Raw genomic sequence first — 21,787 nt, forward strand, 5'->3', positions numbered from 1 at the left:
TGCACCACAAGGGAACTCTAGTTTCTTTTTCCATTGGAATCAAATCTACCCTCTGAAGAGACCCTGTCTGAGCTGCCTCCTCCCTTCTCCCCCTCACTCCCCTCCAGCTGAGCTGGCCTCCTCCCGGCTCTTCAAACCCTCCCAGCTTCTTCCTGCCTCAGGGCCTTTGCATGTACTGTTCCTTCAGCCTGGAGCACTCTAAAATCTGCCTTTTTTTTTTTTTTTTTGTCTTTTGTCTTTTGAGGGCTGCACTTGTGGCATTTGGAGGTTCCCAGGCTAAGGGTCTAATCAGAGCTGTAGCCGCCAGCCTACACCACAGCCATAGCAACACCACATCCGAGCTGCATCTGTGACCTACACCACAGCTCACAGCAATGCTGATCCTTAACCCACTGAGCGAGGCCAGGGATTGAACCCACAACCTCATGGTTCCTAGTTGGATTCGTTTCCACTGCACCACAACAGGAATTCCTAAAATCTGACTTTTAAAATCATAGCTTGTTTTATTGAAGTAAAGTTATAATGCTGTGATGACGTCTGCTGTACAACAGAATGATTCAGGTATACATGCACACACATCCAGTCTTTTTCAGATTCTTTCCCCACATAGATTATCATAGAATATTGGGTAGAGTTGTCTGTGCTGTACAACAGGTCCCCCTTCCATACACCACAGTGTGCATATGCCCATCCCAAGCCCCCGGTCCATCCCCCGGCCTGCCCCCTTTGGTAACCAAAGGTTGGTTTTCAGAGTGAGGCCGTTTGCAGCAACATGGATGGAACGAGAGACTCTCATACCAAGTGCAGTAAGTCAGAAAGAGAAAGACAAATACCATAGGATGATATCACTTATATGTGTTATCTGATATACAGCACACATGAACCTTTCCACAGAAAAGAAACAAACTCATGGACTTGGGGAACACACTGGTGGTTGCCCAGGGGGAGGAGGAGGGAGTGGGATGAACTGGGAGTTGGGGGGTAGTAGATGCAAACTATTGCCTTTGGAGTGGATAAGCAAGGAGATCCTGCTGGCTAGCACAGGGAACTGTATCTAATCACTTGTGATGGAATATAATAGAAGATAATATGAGAAAAAGAATGTATACATATACATATATGTATGTATGTATGACTGTGTCGCTTTTCTGTACAGCAGAAATTGACAAAAGACTGTAAATCAACTATAATAGAAAAAATAAGAACCTAAAACAGTCTGTGAATCTGATTCTATTCAGTAAGTGAGTTCATTTGCATCCTTTTTTTTTTTTAAAGATTCTACGTATCAGTGATTTCATATGGTATTTGTCTTTCACTGTCTGACTTAGTGTGATAATCTCTAGGTCCATCTGTGTTGCTGCAAATGGCATTACTTCATACTTTTTCATGGCTAAGTAATTAAAATCTGGCTTTTAATATCTGCCCCCACACCTTCTTCCTCGTGACTTGCCAGTACAAACTGCAGTGGGAGTCCCGAGAACAGTATAGCAGTAAAAGAGCTAACAATATTAATGACAGCCAAGGTTTCGGGAGCGCTTGTGGTGGGCCTTTTATAAGCACTTTACGCATAATCAGCACAGTTGAGGCAAGGGAGGAAACCAGGCACAGAGAACCTGGCTAACTCATCTCACTCCCGTGGTCAGTGATGTCACTGAGAGCCGAGACAGCGCCACGCAGGACGGAACAACTGGGTTTGTGTCCTGTCTTAGTTTGGTTTCCCTTAAAACAGAGCCTAAGAGGAGTTCCCGTCGTGGCGCAGTGGTTAACAAATCCGACTAGGAACCATGAGGTTGCGGGTTCGATCCCTGGCCTTGCTCAGTGGGTTAGGGATCCGGTGTTGCTGTGAGCTGTGGTCTGGTTCACAGATGTGGCTCAGATCCCGCGTTGCTGTGGCTCTGGCGTAGGCTGGCAGCTACAGCTCCGATTAGACCCCTAGCCTGGGAACTTCCATGTGCTGAGGGAGCAGCTCAAGAAAAGGCAAAAAATAAATAAATGAATAAAAAATAAAAATAAAACAGAGCCTAAGAGTGGAGTTGTTTCTTTGAAAAGTGACCCCTGGAGCAGGAGGTGGGAGGGTGGGCACTGGATAGAGAGGGAGAAAAAGCCGATTTGAGGATGTGCGATAGAGCTGGTCCTGTTTTGGGTGACTGGGGCTCAGTGCTACTGGGGCCCTTTGAAGAACCGTGTAGAACACACCTTAGCATTTCCCTCCGTGGATGGGAGGTTGGGCGTTTGTCTAGTGACTCCCAACTTCCTTTGGTTGAAGGTTCTGCTGCACCTGTGCTTGGGGAGATGCACGGAGGCAGGAACACATGGAGGCAGCATGGAGCCTAGAGGTGCCCCTGGCAACAGGTGCAGTGTGTCCTCCACAGCTGCGCTGAGATAGGGAGATGTGGGGGAGGTGACCCGGGCCACCCTGAACTCCGCTGCAGGTCCTAAAGGGTGAGTAGAAGCTTGGCAGGTGACAAGTGATAAAGAACATTCTAGATAGAAGGACAATGTGAACAAAGGTATGGAGGGGAGCTCTTGGGCCCCTGGCCCCTGCTGCGCCCCCTCCTCCTGTTGCTATGGGCAGGCTCAGCCTGCTGGTATCTCCTTCTTAGATGAATTAACAGCAGCCGGGGAGGCAGGCCCACCCGCTCTGCATGGGTGTTGGAAGAGCCACCCCAGGTCACAAAGCCCCCCTCACAGAAGCCCTTGGACTCGAGAGGCCAGCAATTCACAACCTTCACAGGAGCCCAGACCCCTTAGTAGCACCTGCTTTGTCACCCTAGGCTTCCCCACCCTCACACGGTAGTTGTAATTTAAAATCCATTGATGAAGAAAATAGCCAGTGGGGAGTTCCATCGTGGCGCAGTGGCTAACAAATCTGACTAGGAACCAAGAGGTTGCGGGTTCGATCCCTGGCCTCGCTCAGTGGGTTAAACGATCCGGCATTGCCATGAGCTGTGATGTAGGTTGCAAATGCAGCTCGGATATGGCATTGCTGTGGCTCTGGCGTAGGCCGGTGGCTACAGCTCCGATTAGACCTCTAGCCTGGAACCTCCATATGCCGCGGATTCGGCCCTAGAAAAGGCAAAAAGACACACACACACACACACACACACAGAAAATACCCAGTGGGATTTAGCCACATTTTAAAAGCTATTTGCCTTTATCTGTCCTAATCGCACCTACAGCACTTGGGGAAAAAAAGCAGTTCACCAAAGCGCTAGCCATGATTTAGTCTCCAGATACTGGCGGGGGCGTTTGAGGACCCCTTCAATTAGCTTGTACCCCCACCCTCCCGCCCTGGGCCTGGGGACTTTGCAGAATATATTTCATTTCTTTGTCTCCTGAGTGCGCTCAAAATAGCCAGATGTTATTATTCCCATTTGAAAGATGAGGAAACTGAGGGCCAGGGTCTCATTTTCCTGGAAATGCGCTGACTGGCTTCGGGGAACCCAAACAGTCCTGAATAATAGGCAAATCAGCCCAGATTCCTGGATCTCATGCTGGCTTCCCCAGTCACCAGCTGTGTGACCGCTGGCATGGGCCTGACCTCTCTGGGCCTCAGTCTCCTTATCCTCCTGATGGGGGGTCCTAAGATCTCCACTTGTAGGTTTGGGTGAGGATCAAGTGAGCGAATCTGTGTAAACGTTCGAGAAATGTGAGCTCTGGCAACATCTTCAGCGGGACAGAGAGCGTTGGTAGCAATGCCCCCCCTGCCAGGGCCCCGCCCAGAGCGCTGGAGGCTCCCTCCCCCTCTCTTTGGGCTCAATTGGATCTGAAAACAATGAACCAGCCCCAGTAAGTGTTTCAGTCCTGACAATCAAGGGAGGGTAAAAAAAAAAAAAAAAAAAAAAGAAAAGAAAAGAAAAGAGTGAGACCAAATTATTCTCTTCAGGGAGAGAGAAAGAAATCTCATTTGGAGGCGTGCTCTGTGGCGGGGACACGGCGGGTGCAGGGTGTAATACAAGATCTGTCCATCTCCAGGCGGCTCCGCAATTGCTGCTGGCATTTCTTGCAAGAAGCCGCTGCGGGCCCCACTTCCTATAATATCCTAATTAAAGGGCTGTTATTCATATGGGAGGCGCTGTGGCCAATGACAGGCTGGTGGTTGACAGTCTCCCTGGCCCAGGGAGCAGAGGTTGGAGGCCGGGCTGGGGGCCGGGGGCGGAGGGGGGCGGTGCGGGCTGCCAGCTCCCAGCTGCCTGCTTCTCTGCTCCACTGCCCAACATGCCACCATCTATGCCCTCTGCCTCCTTGCCTACCACCAGGACTGAGCTTCGGCTGGGAGGTGTCTGGTCCCCTGGGGGCGGGGGTGGACATGGGGAGGGGGCTCTGTTACTGTGAGGCCAGAGGGGACGTGGTGATGCAGAAGAAGGGCTTCCAGAAGCTCCGCAGGCTGGAGAGATGGGGAAGGGGCACAGATGGCAGCAGGGCGGGGTGGGGAGGGCATGAGGGGAGCAAAGAAGGAAGAAGGGGTGGCAGGAAAGCAAAGGACAGAAGCTGAGTGCTCCCCCTCGTGCCAGACCAGGGCTTTTTATGTTCGTCTTACCGACCCCCGCATCAATCTCTTGAGGCAGATGCTAAGATTAATCCTTCCCTCCAGCCTCAGTTTCCCTGCCTGCAAAGTGACAGTGAGCTGAGAGGATGCCTAGGGGGTCAAAGGCGATGAAAGAGGAAGGGAAGGGGATGGGAACAAGAGAGGACCAGCGGAGGGTGGCAGCCTCGACCTGGAGGAGCCAAGGCTTCAGCCAAGACACTTCCAGCGAAGTCAGGGAGTTCTGAGCCCTCTTCCCACAGCCAGGAAGTGGAGGCGCCCCCCTCCGCCACCCCGGAGTACCCCTGCTGCGGTTTGGGTAGAATGTTTCAGAAGCTCTGATGGGGGGAGCAGAGTCCTTGGGATCTGGGAGCATCTGTTGGGGAAAGTTGGGTTTTAGGCTGGAGTAGGGGTGGGGAACATACTTGGGGGGCTGGGCCCAAGAAGAGGCTGTTTATGAGGACCAGTGTGTGTGTGCGTGTGTGTTAGTGTGTGTGTGCGCTTTAGCATGCATGCATGCGTGCTCAAGTGTTTACAAACTTGGCTGTGGGCGATTCGCCAGGCATCCTCCTTAGGTTTGCAGTTAACTGTCTAAGCAAGGTTTGCTCGGGCCCCTCAGTGAGCACCTACTACGCTGGAGCCTGAAAGTATCTCGGCACCTTCCACTCCTCATCCACTGCATTTCATCTCCTTGACTCCCCCAAGAAGCCAGTGGTGGGTGATCCTGATCCATGGAGGGCAGCTTGCTTAATTCTGTGCCTCGACAGTGTCACCCAAGGTCATGAATCCATTACCTGTGGCTGCCAGCCTTTTCCTTTCCTTGCTCTGCCAACCTCAGAATGGGCCGTTCCCTCATGGTCATGAGGTGGCTGTGACTGCTCCGAGCATCACAGTTTCACCCAGCTGCAACCAGAGGCAGAAAACGACCTGCTTCCCATTGCTCATTTCTTCCTAAGAGCCAGGAGACCTTTCCCAGAACTCCTTGGCAGAATCCCTCTCTTGTTTGGCTGGCCAGCAGGGCCCCGCATGCCCCCTTGTTCCTCAACAAAGTGTGGTCCCTCGGATTACCAGGACTGGCTTGGAACAATTGTGATTCACTCCCAGGGGCTGGGAGGGCTGTCTTTCCCGGCCTCTGAACAACACTGCACTCTGTAAGCAAGGAAGGTCCACGGTACCCCCCATCCCCGCCTTCCCACGCTGGGCCTCGGCCGCCAGGAACCCTCTCCCAACTCCACGGCCAGGCGCCTCCCCTCTGGTCAGCCAAGGACAGGCGAGTATCAGAGTCCCCCTGAGACAGAGGGCCCAGTGTGGGCCAGAGCCCTGGGCTGACGCCGAACCCTGTCCCTGTCTAGCCCCCAAGTCCCTGGACGGCTGACCTTGTCACTCCCCCAGCCCCAAGGCAAATTCATTCCTGCTAACACTTGTGTCACATTTACCAGGCCTGTCCTAATTTTTCTACATAGGTTAGCTATTCCTTACCGCTCATCCTTGTTTATTGAGCAGGGAATGGAGACAGAAAGATAAACCATGAAGCTAGAACTTGGTGCAGCTGGGATGTGAACCCAGGAGGCAGTCTGGCTCCAGAATCTTCCCTCTTAATGGCAGGCTTTCTGCCTCCCAGTCCTGGCTCTGTCCCCTCAGGGCAGGTTCCTGAGTCATAGACCTTCAGGGCTGGATGGGGTCTTAGAGTTTTTTTCTTTTTTCTTTTTTAGGGCTGCACTTGTGACATATGGAAGTTCCCAGGGTAGGGGTTGAATTGGAGCTGCAGCTGCCAGCCTGCGCCACAGCCACAGCAAAGCCAGATCTGAGCCGCGTCTGCAATCTATACCACAGCTCACGGCAACGCAGGATCCTTAACCCACTGGGCGAGACCAGGGATCGAACGCACATCCTCATGGATACTAGTTGGGTTTGTAACCCACTGAGCCACAACAGGAATTCCCATATTCCCAAATGGAAGGCATGCTGGGCTGGGGTCAGGAGAGCTGGCACTGGGTCCCTACCTTGTTGGGTGACCTGGGCTACTCACATAGCCAGGTACTGGGGAGGCCCGGGAGAGAACTGCCTCTCGCTGAGGGGGTCTGGTGAGCAGCCTTGAGACGAGAAGTTCTGTGTTCTGTTTTTAGGAGCTTGGGTTGGGGGAGGGATGGAGGAAGAAGCTTCTGGTTATGAAATCAACACATGCTCATTTTAGAGAACATGGAAATGACTTAAAAGTATAAAGAAGTAAATAAAAATGATCTGAAATCTCCCTATCCTGAATACCCACTGTTGGCAGTTCAGTGCATTTAATTTATTTATTCAGCCGTGTTTATTGAGTGCCTTCCACCAGCCAGACCCTTGTTCTGGGCTCTGGGAACAATGTGAGAACAAGACAGACAGTCCCTGCCCTCTTGGATGGAACACTGAGTGGCAAAGCTGGCTTAGGGCAGCCTTCCTGGGCGCGGTGCTGGGAGGGGAGGGGAGGGAGGGGGAGGGGGTGGCTCAAGATGTAGGTGCCCAAACTCAGGACTTTGCTGTTTATGAGATTTCGTATTCTGTTTTCCACTCTCAAGTGTGAATGTTTTTAATCAGAAAAATTGTAAAATGCAGCAGTGGGTGGAGAGGGGACATCGGGTGAAGGGGCTGGCAGGAGCCAGGGCACAGCCATCCTCTGCCCCCCGGGCCAGGCCCAGGGACAGGAACACAATTCCCTCCACTGGAACCCTCTGATCTAGTTTCTTGTTCCTCCTGGGTGTTCACGTCCATCAGAGCCCGGACTCAGCCTCACCCTACCCTTTATGGCCCAAATCTTAGGTAGTGTGTGCCATCCAAGGCCCCTCCCCCCGAAAGTCAGCCTTCCCTGTCACCTCCCCCATGACCCACCCAAGCCTTTTGCCTTGCTCAGCTCAGAGTGGGCAGGGGCTCTACTATGGCAGCACAGGAGGCAGGGCCATGGCCACGGCCAAGGTGAGAGGCCAGGCTTCATATATCCTGTGTTGTCTTTCTGCTGCCACCCAGGTCCATCCTAAGCCAGGGTCTGGAGACAGGCTAGATCCAGCTGGCGAGGGTGGGATGGGGGGTTGGAAGGGTGAGGTGGGGGTGGAGACTCTGACCTCTCCCCTCCCCCTTCCCACCCCTACATGATCAAGCTTGCTGGAGGAGCAGCATCTTTGCCAGTGGCCCCTCCTGATGCCACCCAGGTGCCATGGTGACGTCGGAGTACACAGGAGGGCACAATGGCCCTGCCCTTGACCTCACTTTCTTCAAGACCCCAGGAGGGCACCATGAGGTTGTGTGTCCCTCAGGCCTGCCTCTCAGCCCAAGAAGCATGGAGGAGTTACCTCGGCTGACCCAGGGTTGTTGGCTCTCAGATGGGACAAGGTCCAGGCTGGAGTGGGTTCGATGAGGTCACCGGGTACCTAGCATCCCCTCCTCTCCCAGGAGAGCTGCTCAGGCACAGAGTGGGACTGGGAGAGAAGGGTCTCCTTCTTTCTGACAGGTCAGGGGAGGATGGCCACAACCCCCTGGGTGGGGATACACACAAGCTGCCATGGTCACATACGTTAGCATAACACGTGGGCACATGCACCTGTGTGCACAGGCGTCTGCAGATCATGTGCTGCACAGAGGGAGCCAGGGACAGTGCCTTGTTCACCACCGTGTCCCCATTAGAACAGTGCCCTGTGCCTGGAGGGTGCTAAACCTCTGCCCAATAATGACTAGATGGATGGTTAAATGAATGGATTTCCTTGTGGACACCAGCGGATGTGTACACGCACGTGTGAGGGGGAAGCTCCAGCCTCCATCTGCAAGCACACAGTAGGCTCCTACCCATACCCATGGACTCCAGGGCACAGACAGGGACACACAGACAGAGGCACACAGTTGTGCACCAGTCCCTCAACTGATGCACATCTGTGCATGCATGTGTAGTCGAACCCACGTTTGTTTGTTTTGAATGAAAATATATGTATATATTTCTTGCTTAGATTGGGGAGCCTAACTGCTCACAAAAGGATTCACAGATTTTTTTTTTGTAGCTGATCTGCAACATACGTGGTTTAATACAACAAAAAAGCATTTAATAAGGTGAAAAGTAATAAACTGAACCATAAACAAATAAACACTCAAAATATTTACCATTGAAAACATATTAAGAAGAATAAGGGCTTTTGTTATCATCTTACTGTGATTTTCTGATGTGTGACCAGCCCGCACGCCCATGCTTTCTGTGATGGGTACCAAGCAGCGTGCAGAGGGAGTCGGACATAGGCGGAGCCACATCCCTGGTGCATATACATGTAGATGTGCGCTCACGCTGTTGTAAAATTCAAGAGTATTTAGCAAAATTGAGCATCCCCCTTGTTCAGATTCCTGAGCTAAGTGCTGGTAGGACTCAGGGAGGCAGGGTCTGAAGATGGACCGGTTAGGGCTCAGCCCTCCTCAGGAGGCTTATAGTCCATGGAGGATGACAAGTGTTATGTATACAAAGAGTGCCGGAGTAAAGGAAACTGTGGGGCTGGGGCGGGGGGGCGGCGGTGATGTGTTCATATGTGTGTGCATGAGTTCAAGAAATCCTCCATGGGGTTGTAGCTCAGTGGTTAACAAATCCAACTGGAAACCATGAGGTTGTGGGTTCGATCCCTGCCCTTGCTCAGTGGGTTAAGGACCTGGTGTTGCTGTGAGCTGTGGTGTAGGTCACAGGTGCAGCTCAGATCCCATGTTGCTGTGGCTGTGGCTGTGGCTGTGGCAATGGTATAGGCCGGCGGCTACAGCTCTGATTGGACCCCTGGCCTGGGAACCTCCATATGCCGTGGGTGTGGCCCTCAAAAAGACAAAAAAAAAAAAAAAAAAAGAAAAGAAAAGAAATCCTCAAGCCATCAGAATGGAGATTCAATTTTTCTGGAGGCATCTCTGGTGGGGTTGTGGGGCAGGTCCAGGGGTGCTGACTGATTTGAGTAGAGTCCCAGCAGCAGGGATGAGATGGACAGGCTATTTTAAAATTCCTCTGTGGCTTATCCTCTTCTGTCTGTGTGCACAGCACGGAGACAGGCACCTGGGCGCACACAGATGGGCACATCCACGGGCACATGGAACACCCAGCAGGAGTTTCCCACAGCGGGGTCATGTGCGTGTACCCTGCATCTCTGATTCCTTTTGAGTCAGGGGAAGGGTGCGTTGGGAGACCTCCTAAGAGACTGGCAGCTCCTCTAAGGAATCTAGCAGAGTCATTTCAGTCGTAGATTATTGACAAGGCTGCATCCTGGGGGCAGGAAGAGGTTTGAAACCTAATTGAGTCTTAGAAATGACCTCCAAGGAGAGAGTTTGCTTCAGGCAGCCCTGGGCCTTGCTCCTGTCTCTTTAATTACACCAGGATCTCCATCTGGTCTGGAGAAGCCCAGAACCATGGAAGCCTGAGGGCAGGATGAAGGGCTGACTTCGGTTGTAAAGGGCCTCCCATGAATGCCAGGGCTGACGGAGCGAGTCCAGTGTCTGTTGCACAGAGGCCACTGAGGCTCAGAGAAGGGCAAGGTCTTTCCCAGGGTTAGAGAAGGAGGCCCAGCGAATCTGAGACGAGAACGCAGGTCTCCAGGGCACTTACTACATACAGCCCTGGGATGCCTCGGGTAGAGACGGACGGTCACTCAACAGACCCTCCTTCCCTCCCCAAACAGAAGTCAAGGCTCCCCACCTCCGCGAGATCTTCCCATGAGGTGATGGCTTTGAATTCCACTCTGTCTGCCCCAGTGCCTTTAGCTGTAGCATTTCGTGCAGAGGCAGGGGGCGGGACTTAATGACTTCACTTCTGGGGGTGTAGACCTCAGACCAAGAGTTTTGTCATTTAGGCCGTGGGGTGGGGGGAGAGGGAGGAAGTGATCTTGAACCTGGAGTCCGGGGGGGGGCCTTGGTTTCAGTTCCTGGACAGCATCTTCTAGTGGCCTGACCGTAAGTATGTCGTTTAACCTTCCTGTGCCTCAGTTTTCTCATCTGTATAATTGGGATAATATTCTTTACTCCTTGGCTTGGTTTGTAGGTTAAATGAGCTAATGCATACAAAGTCCTCACCGTTGCCCGTTCTAAAGATGGTAGCAATGATTGTTTTGATTAAAATAGTAATTATTAAGTTTATCTGTATGGCCCACAGCCTGGCACAGGTCTTGCATATGGCAGGTGCTCTAAATCACAGCTGGTTATTGCCAAGGGGCTGGGATTTTACAGTCTTGAGGGCACCGGCTGAGATCTTGGCTCTATTTTACCCTGAGGTGGAAATTTGGGAAGCTTCTGTTTCAGCGCATGCGCAGTGTATGTCTGAGCTTGGGCACACATATGACAAATGCCCAATGCACAGCGCAACTTTGCCCAAATCAGGCGACCGATCCAGCCAGTGCATCGGCTTGAGAAACGAGTTTCGATTTCCATCTGCCTGTGATAAATGGGTGCATTCACTCGGGGGCTGCGGGCTGGAGGCTGCTAAGCCTGGCGCTTAGGGCTTCATCGCTGCCGGCTCAGTGGGGCCCCGCGCCTCCCCCGGGGGCTCTGGGACAGACGGTTGGTTGGAACGTAATCCCAGGGATTTCCTGGTGATGGCTTCAGTGCTGGGATATGAGATGTCACCGCTGAGAGCAGCCAGGGGACACTTCAGCTCCTTCATCCTTCTGGCACCGGAGGTTTGGGGAACTGAAGTCATCCGAGACTGGGAAAGCCAATCCTGGCAGGGGCAGATCCTCCTCTGGGGCTAGGGTGGCCTGATTCAGAAAATGAAAAAGTAGGAGGTCCTGTTCGAGTTGCCTTTGTAATCAAAAACAAATACGTTTGAAGTGTAAATTGCTCCCAAGTATTGATAAAGACATTAAAAAAAATCTTTGTTTATCTGGAAGTGAAATTCAACTGGGCATCCTATTTTTTATCTGGCAGCCTTTTCTGAGCCCCATTAGCACCAGATGTGTGACCTTGGGCCAAATGAACGCCTTTCCTCTGTGATCTGCGTTTTCTCCTGTGCAGTGGGGACAAAGTGCCGCCCTGGAGGAGCTGTTGTGGGGATTGATGATTGCGGATGGTGGTGGCTCAGACTGTGAGTTCTAGAGCCAGACTCCATCTGTGCCAGTCCTGACTCTGCCATGTCCAAACTGTGTCACCCTGGAGATGTGCCTCAGTTTCCTCGTTTGTAAAAAGAAAAAACACAAATAATAATTTCCTCAAAGAGATATGAGCAGGATTAAGGCATGCAATACATACAGAAGTGCTTACTACAGTGCGTGGCACACAGTGAAAGATACAGAAGGATTAGGTACTGTTGTTATTGTTTTATTATTGTAGGCATTATTATTGTCATCATTATTGATTGTACCCTATGACTTAGTGGCCTGTTAAGGCGTGTTCCCTTCTTATCAGTCCTTTTCACTTTAGTATGAATCAGGGGACAACATATTTTCCAAGAGATTAGTCCTGAGCACCGGTTTGGGAAGGGATGTTGGAGAGAGAGGATGAGAGTGTGGGGTCCAGAAGGAAGGGGCACTGAAGACCCCTGACCCCCACCTCACATCTGTCTCTTTGGAGAAGCCAGGTGGGGGAAAAAAGGGGAGCATTAGACTAGGAGTCAGAGAATCTGGTTCTGTGTGTGAGCCCTGGTGCTCCTGACACCCAACACCCTGAAGACCTTGGGAAATGTGCAGAGATAGAAGTGGCTGCCCAGTCTCCTGAACTCAGAGCCAAGGGTTCCAGGGACCCCTAACAGGCATCTCAAATCGGACATGTCCAAAACAAACTCTTTTTTTTCCTTTCTTTTTAGGGCCGTACCCTTGGCGTATTGAAATTCCCAGGCTAGGGGTCAAATCAGAGCTACAACTGTTGGCCTACACCACAGCCGTAGCAATGGGGGATCCGAGCCGCATCTGTAACCTACACCACAGCACAGGGCAACACCAGATCCTTAACCCACTGAGTGAGGCCAGGGAGTGAACCCACATCCTCATGGATACTAGTCAGAAAACTCCCCCAAAACAAACTCTGGATTATCCCCACCCTCCAAACCTGTTTTTCCCGTAGCGGTCCCATCTCAGATGATAGCAAATCTACTCTTCTCATCGCTCAAGTCGAAAACCCGGGCCTCCCCTTGGCTCCTCTCTTCCTTCCACACTCCACATCCAATCCATCAGAAAATCTTTGTGGCTGTACACAGATCCTGCTCCCCACCTCTCCTGATGGGGGGGGGGTCACCTGCTGGTCCTCTCTAACCCTAAGATTTGGCATCTCACCTCCTCCTGGAAGTCCTCCCTGATCATCAAGCACTAGGCTGGGCCAGGGTGAAAGTGCATGTGAAATGAAGTGTGACTTTGGTGGGTGTGGGGGATCAAGGGGTTTGGGGGACGGGGAGGGGAGCGGGCAGGAGAAAGGCTCAGGTTAGCCCCTGCCTTTGTGAGGCAGTGAGTGGAGACAGGACAGCCTCTCTGAGTCACTTCTTACAAAGAAACGATTTTTGCCAGAGACATTAAGCTGGGGCCCAGGTCTCCATCAGCAGCATTTAAATCATCAGCATCTGCCGGGCAGGGGTCTTCTCAGAGAGAAGGGCTTGGTGCAGCCCCGGGAGTCTGCCTCCTTGGGGATCCTGGGCAGCAGGCTGGCCCCATCCCCGCATCTTCACACTTCACACCCTCTGCATCCACAGGCGGGCTTAGAATCTTGGCAAGAAGGGCTGGGGCTGATTTTAATATAAATGAATCTCTCTTTCTTGCTCTCCAGCAGCCCGAACTGCTCTAAAAGGATAATTAATTGGAATGAAAACACCAGCTCTGGCTCCTAGCGAGCAGCTTGTCTTGGAGAATTCACAATTCTCTTCCTCCAGGCCCCCGCCCCTCTGGCTCCTGGAGGATGATTCCAGCATTTCAGGGGCAAAGGGACATCCCCGGCCCTGGTCCCCCTTGCGGAGAAGCCATGGCCTTAAGGGTTCCTTCTTGGGTGAGCACAGGCAGGTCAAGGTCATGAGAGGTGGCCAGCAGTGGTGGGGGTGGGGGTTGGGGTACAGTTGCCCTGAACGTCTCTTCAGGGGCGAGAGGCACATTGGCCGTTTCCGACAGAGACAGAGGCACCTCTCCAGCCTGTCTTTCCCACTCCCACCTCTCCCTTCCCTCCCTTTCTACTCCTCCCACTTGTTTTTTTTTTTTTTTTTTTTTTTTTTTTTTTGGTCTTTTTGCCTTTTCCAGGGCCACTTCCTGTGGCATATGGAGGTTCCCAGGCTAGGGGTCCAATCGGAGCTGTAGCCGCCTCTGAGACCCACACCACATCTCACGGCAACGCCGGATCCTTAACCCACTGAGCGAGGCCAGGGATCAAACCTGCAACCCCATGGTTCCTAGTTGGATGCGTTAACCACTGCGCCATGACGGGAGCTCCTCCTCCCACTTCTTCCAAAGCTGATGGTCAAGTTGGGGCATGAGTCCTAACAACGACCGTAACTAACCATTATCGACTCCTGGAAACCAGGCATTTTCTAAGAACATTGTGTGAATATGGACCCTCTTCACAAGAACCTGGTGAACTGGCTGCTATGCGAATTCCATTTTACGGAGTTCCCATCATGGCTCAGTGGTTAAGAACCCAAGTGGTATCCATGAGGACATGGGTTTGCTTAGTGGGTTAAGGATCCAGTGTTGCCGTGAGCTGTGGTGTAGGTTGCAGACGTGGCTCAGATCCCACGTTGCTGTGGCTGTGGTGTAGGCCGGCAGCAACAGCTCCAATTGGATCCCTAGCCTGGGAACCTCCATATGTCGTGGGTGCAGCCCTACGAAGACCAAAAATACAAATAAATAAATAAATAAGTAAAGAAAGAAAGAATTCCATTTTACAGAGAAGGCAACCAAGGCACAGAGAGGTTATGCCATTTGTTCAAGGTCACACAGCTCATGAGTGCTACAGCCAGGATTCAGGCAGAATAGGTAACTCTGGAGCCCTTTCCTGGGCCTTGGGCCCCGGCTTGGATGCAGCAGAAAGACTGAGCTCACAGGCTGAGCTCTGATGCATCAAGCAGTCCCTCTCTCCCAATGATCACCCCCTCCAACCCCATAGCCCCTTAACTGCCGCATAATCACACCCCTTCCCTTGCCCTCTCTTTCTCCACAGAAGACCCCAATCAGGGCTGATCGGCTCAGCCATCTCGCGAGGGTACAAAGGGGATCTGTGTCCTCAAGTGAAATTAGACATAATAAAGAATGAGAGTGCTCAGCCTCCAAAGCCCTTGAGAAATCCCAGAAGCCCCCTTCAGAATCTCCACCACGGGCTCCATTTACCTCCCGGGGCTCCACTAACACGATCTGCTTTCCTCCAGCATGGCCACCCAGCGTGCAAGTCCTCACCCACTCACTTCCGGTGGATGGCGCTGTTTTCTTGGAGGGTTTGAAGATGACTTTTGAGGCAGGTTTGCACCCTGTATTCTCCAGGGCAGAGACAGAGAATCAGAGTTCAGGCTCTTGTGGGCGAGCCTGGGAACCAGTCTGCCTTTCCAAATGCTGTTTCTATGGGAAATGCGTGCCGGGTCCCAGCAACCTGGCTTATTCTGACTGGGGTGGACATGCTTTATCAATTTAGCTTCTTATAATCTCAAAATGCTTTTGGCATCAGACAGCTGGGTTGCTTGGAAGCAAAAAGAAAAAAAGGGCCTTTCTTCTCTCACACTTCCTGTCCTCAGCCCTAAAAATATTAAAGGTACCCGACCTCTTCATCCCATAATGTAATTTTTAAAATTTTTTTATTTTTTATTTTTATTTTTTGGCTGCCCCATGGCATATGGAGTTCCTGGGCCAGGGATCAGATCTGAGCCGAAGCGGCGACCTATGCCACAGCTGTGACTATGCTGGATCCTATAATCCACAGTGCCAGCCTGGGACTCAAACCTGCGTCCTGCTGCTGCAGAGACACTGCTGATTCTGTTGTACCACAAGGGGAGCTCCCATAACATACTTCTTAGTATCAGTAAATACCTCGGGGGAGGAGGGGTGAGAAAGGAGGAAGGAGACAGCTAACCATTTTGGAGGGAAGAAAGCCAGATGGCAACTGCATTCATTTGCTGGAGCCACCCTAATAAATACCACAGACTGGGTGGCTTAAACAAGAGAAATTTATTTTCTGCAGGCTAGAAGTCCAAGGTCAAGGTGAAGTCCTTCCGAGGCCTCTCTCCTTGGCCTGCAGACGGCCGCCTTCTTGCTGTGTTCTCACATGGCCTTGCCTCTCTATGTGTCTGTGTCACATTTCCTCCCAGTCTTTGGGGATTAGGGTCCATCCTAGTGTCCTCTTCTTAACTTAATCACCTCTATAAAGACCCTGTCTCCAAACACAGTCACTTTTTGAGGTACTGGGGATCAGGACTTCAAAGTATGAATTTGGATGTGTGTGGGGGGGGCATATTTCAGCCTGAACAGTGGCCATTTACCCATGTGGACTCTCAAGCACCCTGTGTGGCCTGGTGTGGTGGGAGTGGGGTTAAGCTCAATGGGAGGGGGTCCCCTTACAACACGAAGCATAATGGAAGGTGTGAGGACCGCTTGCTGCTCCCCCACCTCTGTGATTATGTGGGATCCTGAAGCGATGACGTATAGAGACCGACTCAGCTCACAGCGTCTGGAGAAAGCTGATTAACATCAAGAGGCTGCTGGTCTTGGGATCAGGCTGGGGTGTTTCACGCCTAATGCAGAGAAACTTCTTCAGCATCTAAAGTTTAGATTTAAGGAGTTCCCATCATGGCTCAGTGGAAATGAATCTGGCTAGGATCCATGAGGACAGGGGTTCGATCCCTGGCCTTACTCAGAGGGTTAAGGATCCAGTGTTGCCTTGAGCTGTGCGGTAGGTTGCAGACATGGCTTGGAGCCTGCGTTGCTGTGACTGTGGTGTAGGCCGGCGGCTACAGCTCTGATTGGACCCCTCGCCTGGTAACTTTGCAAATGCTGTGAGTGTGGCCCTAAAAACCAAAAATAATTAAACAGATAAAGTTTAGGTTTAAGCTTCTTAAAAAAGACACTCTCCCACTACAATGGTTCTCAACCTTGCATCACCACAATCGCCTGGACAAGTGGCAAGTGCTTTATGAGCAGGGGCGGGAGGAGCAAGCCCTTCAATGCCACTCACATCCCCAGTTTGAAGATGTTTGCCCTTTGGGTCTCATCTAATAATTTCTTCTCCCTCAGGACCGGCTCATGTGTCCTGAAATATTTGGGGATGTGTCTGGGGTGGACTTGACATCTTAAAAACACAGATATCGATTGGGTCAATTTCTATCAGTAGATTCTAAGAAACTCAAAATGGCAGGAAGCGTACCTGTCACCTATGGGAAAAGTGGGACCTCTGAGCCAATGGAGAGCAGGGTAGGCCCAGGAGGCCTTTTCTATTCAATTAAACAATACAGAGCAACTGAGAACTTGATCCCAGGGAACAGGTCAGGAAGAGCAGGTAGCCTTTTTTTGTTTGTTTGTGCCTTTTTGCGTTTTCTTGAGCCGCTCCCATGGCATATGGAGGTTCCCAGGCTAGGGGTTGAATCGGAGCTGTAGCCACAGCAACGCAGGATCCGAGCCGCATCTGTGACCCACACCACAGCTCACGGCAATGCTAGATCCTTAACCCACTGAGCAAGGCCAGGGATCGAACCTGCAACCTCATGGTTTCTAGTCAGATTTGTGAACCACTGTGCCACAACTGCTCAGGAACTCCAAGAGCAGGTAGCTTTGACTTCAGCCTTTGGCTGTTTAACCGAGGAGCCCGCTAGAGCCCCTTCAATGGGAAGAGTCCAAGATTTGGGGTCTAGAAGACCTGAGTCCTTATCCTGGCTGTGTGATCCTGGCTAAGTCACTTAATCTTTCTGGATCCTCAGTTTTCTCATCTGCAAATTGGGGAGGCCGAAATGACATCATCTGTATATGTAATGAGCCCAGTGCCTGACACAGCTTGGGTGTTTAGGACCTGCCAGCTCCTTTTTTCCTGCTTTCCTTCCCCTTAATCCGTGTCTCTGCCTTTTCTTGTACCTGCTTTGCCCAGGCAGGGTGATGATCACACCTCTTCTTGCCTCTTCTCTGCAGGGTTGGTCATATAATAAGACAAAAGGGATCTGATACATGCAGGGTAATTTGAGAATTCCTAGGTGTCCCCACTTATCAATGAGTGGGTTGCTATAGTGATATCGGAGTTGCTTCCCATCTCTGACATTAATGAATGGAAGATTCTATCGAGGTTTTGGGGCCTTGACCTTGGAAATTCAATTTGGGGCCATTTGGGACCCAACTCATCCTGATGATGAAAGTCACACCTGGATCCTGAGGGGACAGCTGCAGGTCACACAGGCCTCTCTCCACCCCCGGCCATGAGAGCAGGGGGTGGGGGTGGGGCTGGCACTGGGAATAGAATTAGAGGGTGTTGCTATAATTAACATACCAAGTCTTATATCAATTCCATTCTAACACTTCTACAGAGTCAGGCTGACACCCGTGACTTATCAGAACGCTTTGTCAAAATAATTTTTTTATTAAAAAAAGAAAAATTCTTGCAGTAGAGTCATATCATCCAGGGCTCTCTGAGGGAGAACTGACTGGAACCAAGGTCTCAGCAGAGACATCTGCCTGTTGGCCCTTAGAGGCCTGGTTCTGGAGTGGTCCTGAGCTCTGAGGGGTTTCTGGCTCCAAGTCTGGCCAAGGTCCAGCTCCCACACGGCTCTGCAGGATGGAAACAAAAATGCTTGGCCCTTGAAATTCCAACCAGAGGGGGAGAGGGAGCCCAGGGTCTGGCTTCCTTCTGGGAGGGCAGGGTTGGAGCATCTTATTCATGAGCAAAGCCCTGGAATGGGCATGGTAGTGCTGCTGTCTTAGACTTAGTTTTCTCTTTTGAAGAGTAGAGATAACAACGCCTAAGTGAGGCGTTTGTAATGGGAATGAGATGAGATGGTTTATGGAAACGCGTGGGGCTCAGTGAAGAGGTGGATGTGTTTTTTTTTTTTTTTTTTTTTTTAAATGGAAGGAGAGCTGATTTACAATGTTGTGTCAGTTTCAGGTGCACAGCATAGTGATTCAGATATGGGTCATTTTCCCAACGTGCTGGAGAGGGCTCTGGGGGCAGCCTGGCTGCCGGGTGTGGGGGGTGGTGAGGGTGTGACAGCCCAGACAGCGTTCAAGATGAGTCCAGGTAAAGGGCCTAAGAGGCTGCAGGCTGAGCTGGGGGCACAAGGGGTGAGGGGTGTCCTGGGTCTCCACTGCAGCCACAGTACAGGCCTAAGGGGGAGGCACATAGACTCCAGCAACCCTTGAAGGTATTGGTTCCCAGCTGTCCATTTTTCAAAGGTGGAAACTGCAGTCCAGAGAGGAAGAGAGTTGGCTAAAGTCATACAGGTTGGTTGCAAAGTAGGGACCAAACTACATCTTTATAAACCTGCGGGGGACACACTGTCCCCCCACCCCAGGTCCCCCCCACCCTATTTCCTGGGCTGGGGGAAGGGCTATTGTCCCCATCTCTGGGTTCCAGCTTCCTTTCTGCGGCCTCTATTATTTAGCAGTGCATGGCCGACCAGCCAGGGTTCCAGGCTTGGGAGCTCAACCTAAGACTCTTTCAGAGAGGCCTTAATCAACAGTCAGCTTTATGGACACATACAAGCTATTTCCCTTTTAAAACAGCATATAACTAAATGACATCTGGCTTCCTGCCCACTGTCTTTCCTATGCTAAGTGACCAAGCCAGAGATATTCCAGCTGGAGGTGTTTCCTAAAGCAAGAGAGACCACAATTCAGAAAGGAAGGGGTGACCGAGGAACTGGCTTTATTTGGGTACTTACTGTGGGTCAGGCATATATTGCAGGCTTTACACACATCTTGTCATTTAAATCTCATGTGAGCAGTACAGGGCAAGCATTGTTTAATTCTCACATTACAGAGGAGAAAACTGAGCCTCAGAGAGAGGAATTTATTTGCTCTAGGACAAGAGCTAGTAGATACCAGAGCCAGGACTCACGCTCAAAGCTGTCGGCCTCCAGCATTCAAATATGGATCATACCAAGTTGCTCTTTTAGGGGGACTCAAGAATGGGGGGGAATCCCCCCTGGTGTGGCAATAGTGTGGATGACATAGCCCCGGTCCTGAGCCTGGGAGGAAGAGGAACATGAGGGCCTTAGGGGATCAGCCACTGCCTGTCCACTGGTGCTCTGGACTGCACTGGTAATGTGGGGTGGTGCTCATTTACAGAGCCCATGGGGCGAAAAGGGGACACTGATGCTCAGACATCAGCTCAAGGTAACACTATGGGGCAGAGTTTGAACTTGAACCCAAGTCTCCAACAACAGAGTTCTGGGGGTTTCCTAGGGTCAAAAGAGCTGTCCATGGTGCCAAGTCCAGATCCACACTCTCTAGCTTGATGGGACTTCTTTTTCAAAAAAGTTTTTTTAATTAAAAAAAATTTTAATTGTTATTTCCGCCCCCCCCAATTTTTTTTTCTACTGTACAGCATGGTGACCCAATCACACATACATGTTCACATTCTATTTTCTCACATTATCCTGCTCCATTATAAGTGACTGGACATAGTTCCCAGTGCTACACAGCAGGATCTCAGTGCTAATCCATTCCAAAGGCAATAGTTTGCATCTATTAACCCCTCCCCCATGGCAATTGATTTGACTTCTTACCTGGCTTGGATTCCTGCCTGAAAGGACACTTAAGAGCCTCTTTTTGGGAGTTCCCATTGTGGCTCAGTGGTAATGAACCTGACTAGTATCCTTGAGGATGCAGGTTTGAACCCTGGCCTTGCTCAGTGGGTTAAGGATCTGGTGTTGCCTTGAGCTGTGGTGTAGGTCAGACACGGCTTGGATCTTGTGTTGCCGTGGCTGTGGCTGTGGCCGGGAGCTATAGCTCCATATGCTGCAGGTGTAGCCCTAAAAAGAAAAGAACAAAAACAAAAACAAAAACCACTTCTTTTGGTAGAGAGACAAAGCCCTAAGAGGGCAGGGCCACATAGCAGATCTCTGTGCCATTTGAGTTATCTCATCACACACTCTGTTGCCTGGGAACTTTGAATTCCTAGATTGGAATTTGAACTCTTCTTTTCTCTTTAGTTCATCTTAAATGCTGTTTGAAGCCAGGCTTTAAGCTTGTCTTAGACATTGGCTCTGTCAAAGTAATAGAAATAAGTATCTTACAAGCATGTGGTATTTGCTAATTTTCAACGTGATTTTACTTCTAATTTTTAAAGCAACTTTGCGCAAGACAGACAGGATAGAAAGTAGAGGAGAAATGGAAGAGATTCAGAAAAGCTGAGTAACTTTCTTAGGGTCACCCAGCTCTGGAGTGGTAAAATCAGGACCTGAATCTGGTTCTTTGAGTTCCTTACCCTGATGTACCTTGCATGATCCCCATGTAATTCTTTGGGTCAAACTTGGCGCTGGAAGAAATCTTGTTGGGTTCAGACCACTTCTTGGATGGACATGCCTTTATCTGATCCTGTTTCCCCATCCCATGTCTCGGTCTGCTTTCTAGCACTTGTTGGGGGTCCTGGCTCACCTGGCCTTGGGCAGATGCTTTTTTCAATGCCATGCCAGGAGGGGAAAGGAGGTATATCATTCACTGCCCATTCCCCCCACCCCTTAATCCTGGATGATGTCAGTCTCAGGCACATTGGCCAGGAATTCATTTGTCAATAGATGGGAGCCCACAATTTGGACCAAAGTTCCCTTTAAAGACTGGAGAATGAACACGAAGGACCTTAACTGGGGGCTAAGAGAAAGAAGGCTGCGGAGGCAAATAGGAATCAGAGTGAAGTTCACTGTCATCAGAGGGAGTCATGACCTCAACACTCTTTCTCAGTGTATGCGGCTCTTCTTCCAGGCTGGTAGACTACGCAGTTATCTGCAAGGTGGTTGTAACTTATAGATTGACTCTCATCATAAGTCCCAACTAGGTTACACAGATGTCTTCCTTCTAAATCTGCCCTTCTCCATGAATATCACTTCCCAAAGTGGGGTTAGTGGAAATTTCCTGTAGCCACTGTGTTTACCAGGGTGTGTGTGCCTCTGATTGGGCACAAATCAGCCCACCCTTTCTCTCTTCCCTTTATCTTTTCTTCCTCTCCTCCTTCTTATCTTACCCTCACCCATCCCATTCTCTTCTAGGTGGGTGAGGACCAAGGGATCTAGCACCCCAGGGGAGGTGGTGAGGGCTGGGGAGGGAGGGGAAATGCAGGAATGAGGAATTTGAGCATGGCCATTCCATCCAATCAGCTGATGAAAGAAAAGGCATTTCTCCCCCTCCTTACCTCTCACCTTACGCT

Source organism: Sus scrofa, chromosome 2, assembly GCF_000003025.6.
Source record: "Sus scrofa isolate TJ Tabasco breed Duroc chromosome 2, Sscrofa11.1, whole genome shotgun sequence".
In the NCBI taxonomy this organism is placed as follows: domain Eukaryota; kingdom Metazoa; phylum Chordata; class Mammalia; order Artiodactyla; family Suidae; genus Sus; species Sus scrofa.